General features: G+C 34.9%; 1 long non-coding RNA gene across 1 annotated transcript; it reads left to right on the forward strand.

Moving 5' to 3' along the window:
• The first annotated feature begins 1,878 nt into the window (after positions 1-1,878).
• On the forward strand, positions 1,879-7,080 carry LOC128239866 (uncharacterized). Its single transcript, XR_008261949.1, has 3 exons — positions 1,879-2,139; positions 4,375-4,472; positions 6,636-7,080. It is a non-coding gene; the product is annotated as an uncharacterized LOC128239866 (long non-coding RNA).
• Positions 7,081-7,400: the final 320 nt, after the last annotated feature.

Raw genomic sequence — 7,400 nt, forward strand, 5'->3', positions numbered from 1 at the left:
ACCCACCCCCCCCCTCCCCACACACACAGCCCCAGGTCCGGGGAATAGCGGGGACTTTGGCTTTCGGTCCAGCCAAGCCCGGACAAATATATTTTGCGCGAAGATAAAACCACCCCATTCAAGGAAGGTAAAAACACGGCCCATTTCTCCTGCTATCCCCTGTATAGTCCCGGACCTGAGGGCCGTGGTTACAATTGACAGTTGCATTATATTAACACACGGCTTTGCATGCAGTTTTAAAATAAAATACAAAAGAAAACTTATTATCATGTATACTTAGCATTGGATTCACTTACGATCTCGTATTGGCTGAGAACATTTTGATTGTTATTTAATTTGTAAAAGAAAAGTTTGGTAGATGTTATAGACAGACGTTTTAGAAAACAAATTTGTTTATAGACTTAAAGAAAAACATCAACATTTTTTTGTAGTATGTACTCTATTACTTTTATTTTGTAAATACAGTCGAACCCCGTTGGCTCGAACTCCCAGGGACCGATGAAAATAACTCGAGCCTCGGGAAAATCGAGCTAAGCGGGAAAGCTTACATTTGGTATAAAGAAACTGGTGTTTAACATGCAATTCGAGCCAACGAGGAATTCGAGCCAAGCGAGTTTGAGCTAACAGGGTTCGACTATGCTGGAAAACTTCTCTGATCGTTAGTCTTTTGGTAGTTTTTATATAAGTTCCACCAGCATTTGAACATTTCTAAAAAACTTGAACTCTATTAAATTAGTCTATGAGGATTAAATTTCGATAATTTATCAGTATTTTTGGATATGGAGTGCTCTTATAGTGTGTTCAATATGTTATTGGTTATTGAATCTACCAGGATCATCGAAACTTTTCTTGACGTTTTGGCCTTAAGATAATTTTCTGTTCTAGGCATTAATTTATGTGATTTTGTTTTTGTTAAACTCGTAGTTAATATCGTGTATCGGTGTTTAAAATTTGTTGCTCGGTTCTCTTTCTCTGTGGATTCTAGTTGTCGTAGCAAAGGTTAAATAATTAAAACATTATAAAATGGCGCGATTTAACGCCGTGCAAGATGACGACGTCATTGACGTCACCTGCGGTTCGTTTGTCTGTAAAACGTACAAAATAGCCTTGATCATAATACAAGGTAATGCTGCTTTTAATTAAATTATGATGAAGGGCTATGTATTAAATATTTATCACATTAACATAATTTTGTGAACAATACCGTTTTAAGATTTATTGCGTAGTGAAATACAGTTAGATCTACGCATCAATTTTAGAAGTCTTTGCGGGTTTTGTGAAGCTCTCTTTCCGTCCATTATATTTGCGAGAACGTGTTTTGTTAGAGGCTCAATATGTCGCCAGGCAAGTTACATTTATAATATCGATTTTGCTTGTCTTGTTTTGTGCGCTTTTATCAGAAGTCAGCTGGAAATTGTATACGATATTGAATAATTAAAAGGTTTATGATTTCCGTGTTCATGTCTTAACGGATGAATTGCACAATAATTGTAAGTCCATGAACATTCAATTACCTAAATAATGTTTGTAGGTTATTTTGTGTCAGCATTTGTTTTATGTCAGTAGCATTTTCTTTCGAATGAGTTAACTTAGTTTTTTTTTCAAGTAAGACGGTTTCGTTGACACCTTAATAAATCTAATTTATTAACTGTTTTCAATTTGATATAGCGTACATTTATACGTTCATGCAGCTGCGTATATACATACATATTTCTTTGAGATAGTGTTAATGTATCTACAAAATCATGTCTAAAGAATATTTGAAAACATTTAAACACAAACAAGACTGGCAAGTGTTGATTAATATCAAAAACCCAAAGTGACAAAACAAGTAATCCTCGTTCTCGCACTCTTAATGTTGCAGCGGTTTCTGCCATGATGTCAGCGGAAGCTCTTTTTCTTGGAATACTCGTATGCGCTGCGTCCGGAGGATTCAACAAACGTGCTGCTACGTCATCAGAAAGTTGTGACGTCAGCGAAGATGCACTGAAACGCGAATTGGGAAGTATATGCATATCCGATAAACCCATGCTTAACGTTCGTTATGGCAGAAATAATGAGTTCCAGTGCGACGAAACATATTCTAAATCGGATACTTCTTCTCCACCAATTAAAGTGAGCTTTAACCAAGCAGAAGCGGTAAGTTTAATATTTGTTAATGTTTTCAGTTGTAAATAATATCACCTTGGAATCGAGTTATATCTACACACATTGTGTAAAACCTTTGCGATAAAGAACGGCGGAGCGAGAAAAGCATATGAGACCTTCTTGTTAATTTAAAAGTTCACGCAATATGTTCTAAATGCAACATGTTCCAACGTAGAAATGTAGGTCATAATATAATATGGGTTTAACTCTACATAAAATGCTAAAATAATAATAATTTCATTTGATTATATCCATTTGGTAAGCACATAATATAACATCTCTTAGTTAATGGCTCGATTGTTCAATACTTTGTTTAAGTTAACAACGGGATTAATGACGTCGTTGTTAACTTTTAAGGATGAACTATTTGATGGTGTGCTCATATATTTGAATAAAGTAAAGTACAGATGCAACTGTTGTCTCATTATTATTAGGAATACTGCAGATCATAAGTGTACATGTGAAACTTACAGAGGAATATTGATTTGAAAGTTTACAACCATGACGATTAAAACGTTGATAGCTTTAACAAAATTCTGAACAATCGGCCCAAGGACATTATCTATACTCCATGTGTTTTTATTCTTAATTGTAAGTTAACTTGATTAAACTATCATTGTTCATATAAAATCCAATCAAGTAAAAAGATGTAATCGGTTGCATGATATGGCCATTAAAGAGTCAATCAGGAAATACACTCGAGTATATTATGCAATCAGTTTGTATTAAAAAGTAGTTTTAATATTGCAGTGTTACGAAATTGTTTAAATATTTCTCTCGATTTAATGTGTAATCCGATTATGCGCATGCCTGTATATATGGACTATTTTAAGAGAGATATAGATTTTTAAATAACCCGCCGGAGAGCAATTTTCGAGAACTAGATAAATCGCCATATTAATATACCGAAAGCAGTTTATCAAATGCCGTCATAATGACGCTGGAAAAAAATGAACGCCATTTTGCCACTAAAATCATAATTATTGACCTCCGTCAATAATAATTTTTTTGTCACCATGAAAGCATTTTTATCAGCTAATAATTAATTTATTCTATATAATATCATACATAATGTCGCCGTGATAAAATGTCATCATTATGTTTATAAGATATATATAGATCAAGAGTAATAATTATCCAAAACTCGTACAGTTGTGTCATATATAAATATCGTTAAAAATGGCTGTGCTATACTGGTATAATGCAGTTGGCGTGGTTAAAGTGTGTGGAGTCCCGTCCCCGATAATGACATCAGCCCCGCAATTCCTTACTTATATTTACACCAATTGTTCATGATTTCATTCAAGAAGTTTTTAAGAAATACTTCATTTCACTTAAGAATACCTTACAGTAAATATTATTCACCCATTCTGTAAATAGAACGACACGACCGTAACAGGAAACAGTTTTCAAATGACGTTACAATAACGCGGGAAAAGATCAACCACTTAAAATCACTTACAAAAGTAAAGTTGGAACGCTTATGACAACAATTCGTTTAACATGTCATAAATTTACACTTTCTAACATGTGTATTTAAGTTTCTCGGGGCGTGCTGAAACAATACAAACATTGACAAGATAAACAATGTTCATGTTCATTGTTATGCGACGAATCGCAATCCGAACATATCCGAAGATGTTGCGTTCATCGGATGATAATCGCAACTGCCGAAAGGCAGCATATTAAAGGAAAGGCTGTTGAAGCGTAAATATTGCGTTGTAACCGGCGGTCTGCCAAAACTACGTAAAAAGTATTTCAATATATGTAAACATTTTTGCCTAACTTACTAATGCACCAGTCAATTGTAACCCCCCCCCCCAGGTCCGGGGTATACCGGGGATAGCTGGGGAAATGGGCCGTGGTTTTACCTTTCAGGTGGCCCCGTAGTGCCGTGTGAATGCGGTGTGTTTTTCTTCGCGCAAAATATAGCGGGGAATGGGCCATACCTAGGGTCCCATGGGTGCGGGGGCATTTGGCGGGGATTTTACCATCAGTTCGTCTCCGCAGAGTGGGGATTTACCCTGGGTTGGCTGGACCGAAAGTCAAAGTTCCCGCTGTTCCCGGACCTGGGGGCACCGTGGTTACAACTGACTCTTGCAAAATACAACATCTAAAGATTCTCACAACTGTATGTTGTGCGTATGCATTTGACGCAAACTATAAATGTTTATTGACGTTTCATTGACAGCTTATATTTTCTATATCATTATATCTGCTTCCCAGGGAAAGACGTACACCCTTCTGATGGTTGACCCAGATGCCCCTCACTACAGTTTGGAAAAGCTTACATTCTTCCTTCACTGGGCTCGACAGGCATAACAGTAGGTCACTCCTTGTAAAAAAATGATGATATGTTATTGTAGTCGTATTCCTACCGATTCGAAGGTTTCGGAACGGGGATATTGTTTTGGCATCGAAGCTGGGTAACGATTACGATTACTTGGTCTAATTTAAATGCTACACGATGTAAACTATTCTTTTATCTCACATAATTGCAATCAATCTAATATCTCATATCCAACGTTCATAAGAGTCAATCAATCATCAGTTGTTTTGAATGTTTTGGTTTAAACAACACTTAAGTTCCATTCTATCTAACAAATATACGTTTGGGACAAAATTTCAAGAATCTCCCCCGTCCAAATGAAACGGCTAATAGAATTTGAATGGCGCCATAGTATCAGGACGTCACATGACATTTGTAAATCTTTTGAATTACCACATATAATCAGAACGCCACGTGACAGTTCTTAACGTACTGGCTAATCATATAGTATCAATGTGCCTGACATTTCTAATTTGATAGATTTTTTTTAATGCAAACGAAATTTCAGAAGCTATCAAATCAATAAACCTTTATCAAATAATTTCAACAAGTGATTGGCAATTGGTATCCAAACAGAATCATGAAATTTTGAACTAAATTTGTGTTAGTTTTTGTCCTACAGGGAGAAAATCTGAAAAGTGGAACCATCGAGGGAACAAGACTAATGGGTACTTTATATCATGTTATTTCGATAGTTAAAGGAGCGTTAACTAATGCAATCAATCTCGTATGTTTACATGCTGGATTCTGTTTCTCAGTTTGCAAACTTTAACAACATTTATTGTCTTTTTATGTCCATTTTCATGAAATAACTGATAATTGTAGCGTCCCATTTCTCGATTACAGCTTATTGGTATATATGCAATAACTTTGTTATAATCTTCACTTAATAAAGAAAATATGTAATACTTTATAAAGCGCATCATTTCGGGAATATCGTGTAATTTGAACGACGCCAGTGATCGCATAGAATGATGTTAACAAAGACGTCGTAACGCCCTGGTGGTACATACAAACGTAAATGGAAACTCGAAGTTTAAAAAGTGCAAATATTGACATACCTTGTTTAAGATGAGCGCATGCGTCAAATCTCAGTACCAAAGTAAATAGATTAAGATTAATGTCAGGAATGTCAAAGTGTGTGTCGTCTCAGCCGCTTGTCAGATTATACCTACTTCCCCTTAGTTTTATCCCTATATAAGCTTCTTTACAGAATCAGACTGGTTTATTCTGTTTTTTTTTAAAAGTGACTGGTTCCCAGATCACAACAATAACACGATGACTGGTATCCATTGTTTTAAAGTGACACTCTTATTCAAAATCCATACATACACATGTATAACGAATATACGTTTCCAATGATAAACCTTTAACAAATTACTCAATAATGCATTTATGGAGATATTAATTACTGATAACAAGATTGTAACCATGTATTTAATAGCTAAAAATGAAAAAAATATTAAATGATTGGTGAGTGTTTAAAGATCTACTGTGATATATTATCTTCTCCAAAGGTAGGAATACTGTGTTTTGCATCTTTCTTTCAAATTTTACTAGGTAACCCTCAGAAGAACAATTGTTTTCGACATTAATATAACATTTTTGGTATATTCAAACAATTGTATTAATTGTGGTAAATCTTATTTGGGAATAAGAGTTCATCTTTAAGTCGAGGGTTTCTTAGTTGCTGTGTGATGCTCGTTGGGCATCCTCAATCAGCTCAAGCCGCTGGCATACAATTGGCTAACATCAATAGGTCGCTGTTTTCTATATGGTTAAGAGCTAAAACCTGAAAACGCCTATGGAGCAAAACGTCTCAATGTTTTAGGGTAGTTAGAAAAGTATATGACTAATTTTGCCTTAGATTATAAGAACTGCACCGAGTTTAATATTTCATGAGAACCTTAATATGGTCAAAGTTTGAAAGCACTTTCTGTTAGATAATGTATGCCATTCAATATAACAATAAATCAATCTGAATAACCAACTATCACAGAGTAACGTATTCAAAATCATAGTTCACATCATTTAATAACACTGGACATCGTGAAATCAAAATGAAGAGAAAAGAGTATTGGTTTGTGTAGCATTTGAGACCAAATAGACGTAAATTACCTTTGTTACCCCCAGAACATGTCTATTTTTTCCATTTCAGGTTACTACGGTCCTTCTCCACCTTCGGGAAGTCATAGATACCAACTGGTCTTGTTCAGTTCAAAAACTGGTCCTGACGTACATCTTGCGGATGAAAACAGAAGTCAATTCTCACTGCTAAATTTCGTAAATTTGAACAGTGAAAGTATTTGCTCGGTAGTCGCTGTGTTCCAGTTCCAGGTACCAGCTTAGTCCCGTGGACATCGATAAAAATAACGTCTTATTTGTGTTAACATTCACTAATAATGACCTTTAGTTAAAGCCGTAATACTATTAGCTTTTATGTGTACGTTTCAGTTTTTAGTGCCATCTTTGAAACATTTACGAGACGATTTCAAAAATTAAAAGTAAGATTCGCAAATATCGCTGAAGGGCTTACTTAACCGTAGATATATACGAGTTATTAAGTTCAATAACATTTTTTGTCGTTTGATATCTAACGTAATGGTTTCTTACGTATTGTTTCAGGTTTATTAATATTTCAATAATATATATAATTATTAAATGAGAAACAAATGCTTACCATATTATTATTTTTCATGAAGTATATTAGAAAAAACAATTTATGATTTTGAATAAAATTTTACGTTACGTTGTTAAATGAGTTTGAGATTGTGCGGTGATTTTCTTGTTACATAGAGGCCTGGGGCGGTAATCAATGTGTGTTATCCTTAGCCTGATATGTTTTCGAGATTTCATACTATCTAATAGCCAGTTTTTAAACAGTCTAACAAACACTTAAATTCTACTCTTAAACTTTAGTTAC

Source organism: Mya arenaria, chromosome 7, assembly GCF_026914265.1.
Source record: "Mya arenaria isolate MELC-2E11 chromosome 7, ASM2691426v1".
In the NCBI taxonomy this organism is placed as follows: Eukaryota; Metazoa; Mollusca; class Bivalvia; order Myida; family Myidae; genus Mya; species Mya arenaria.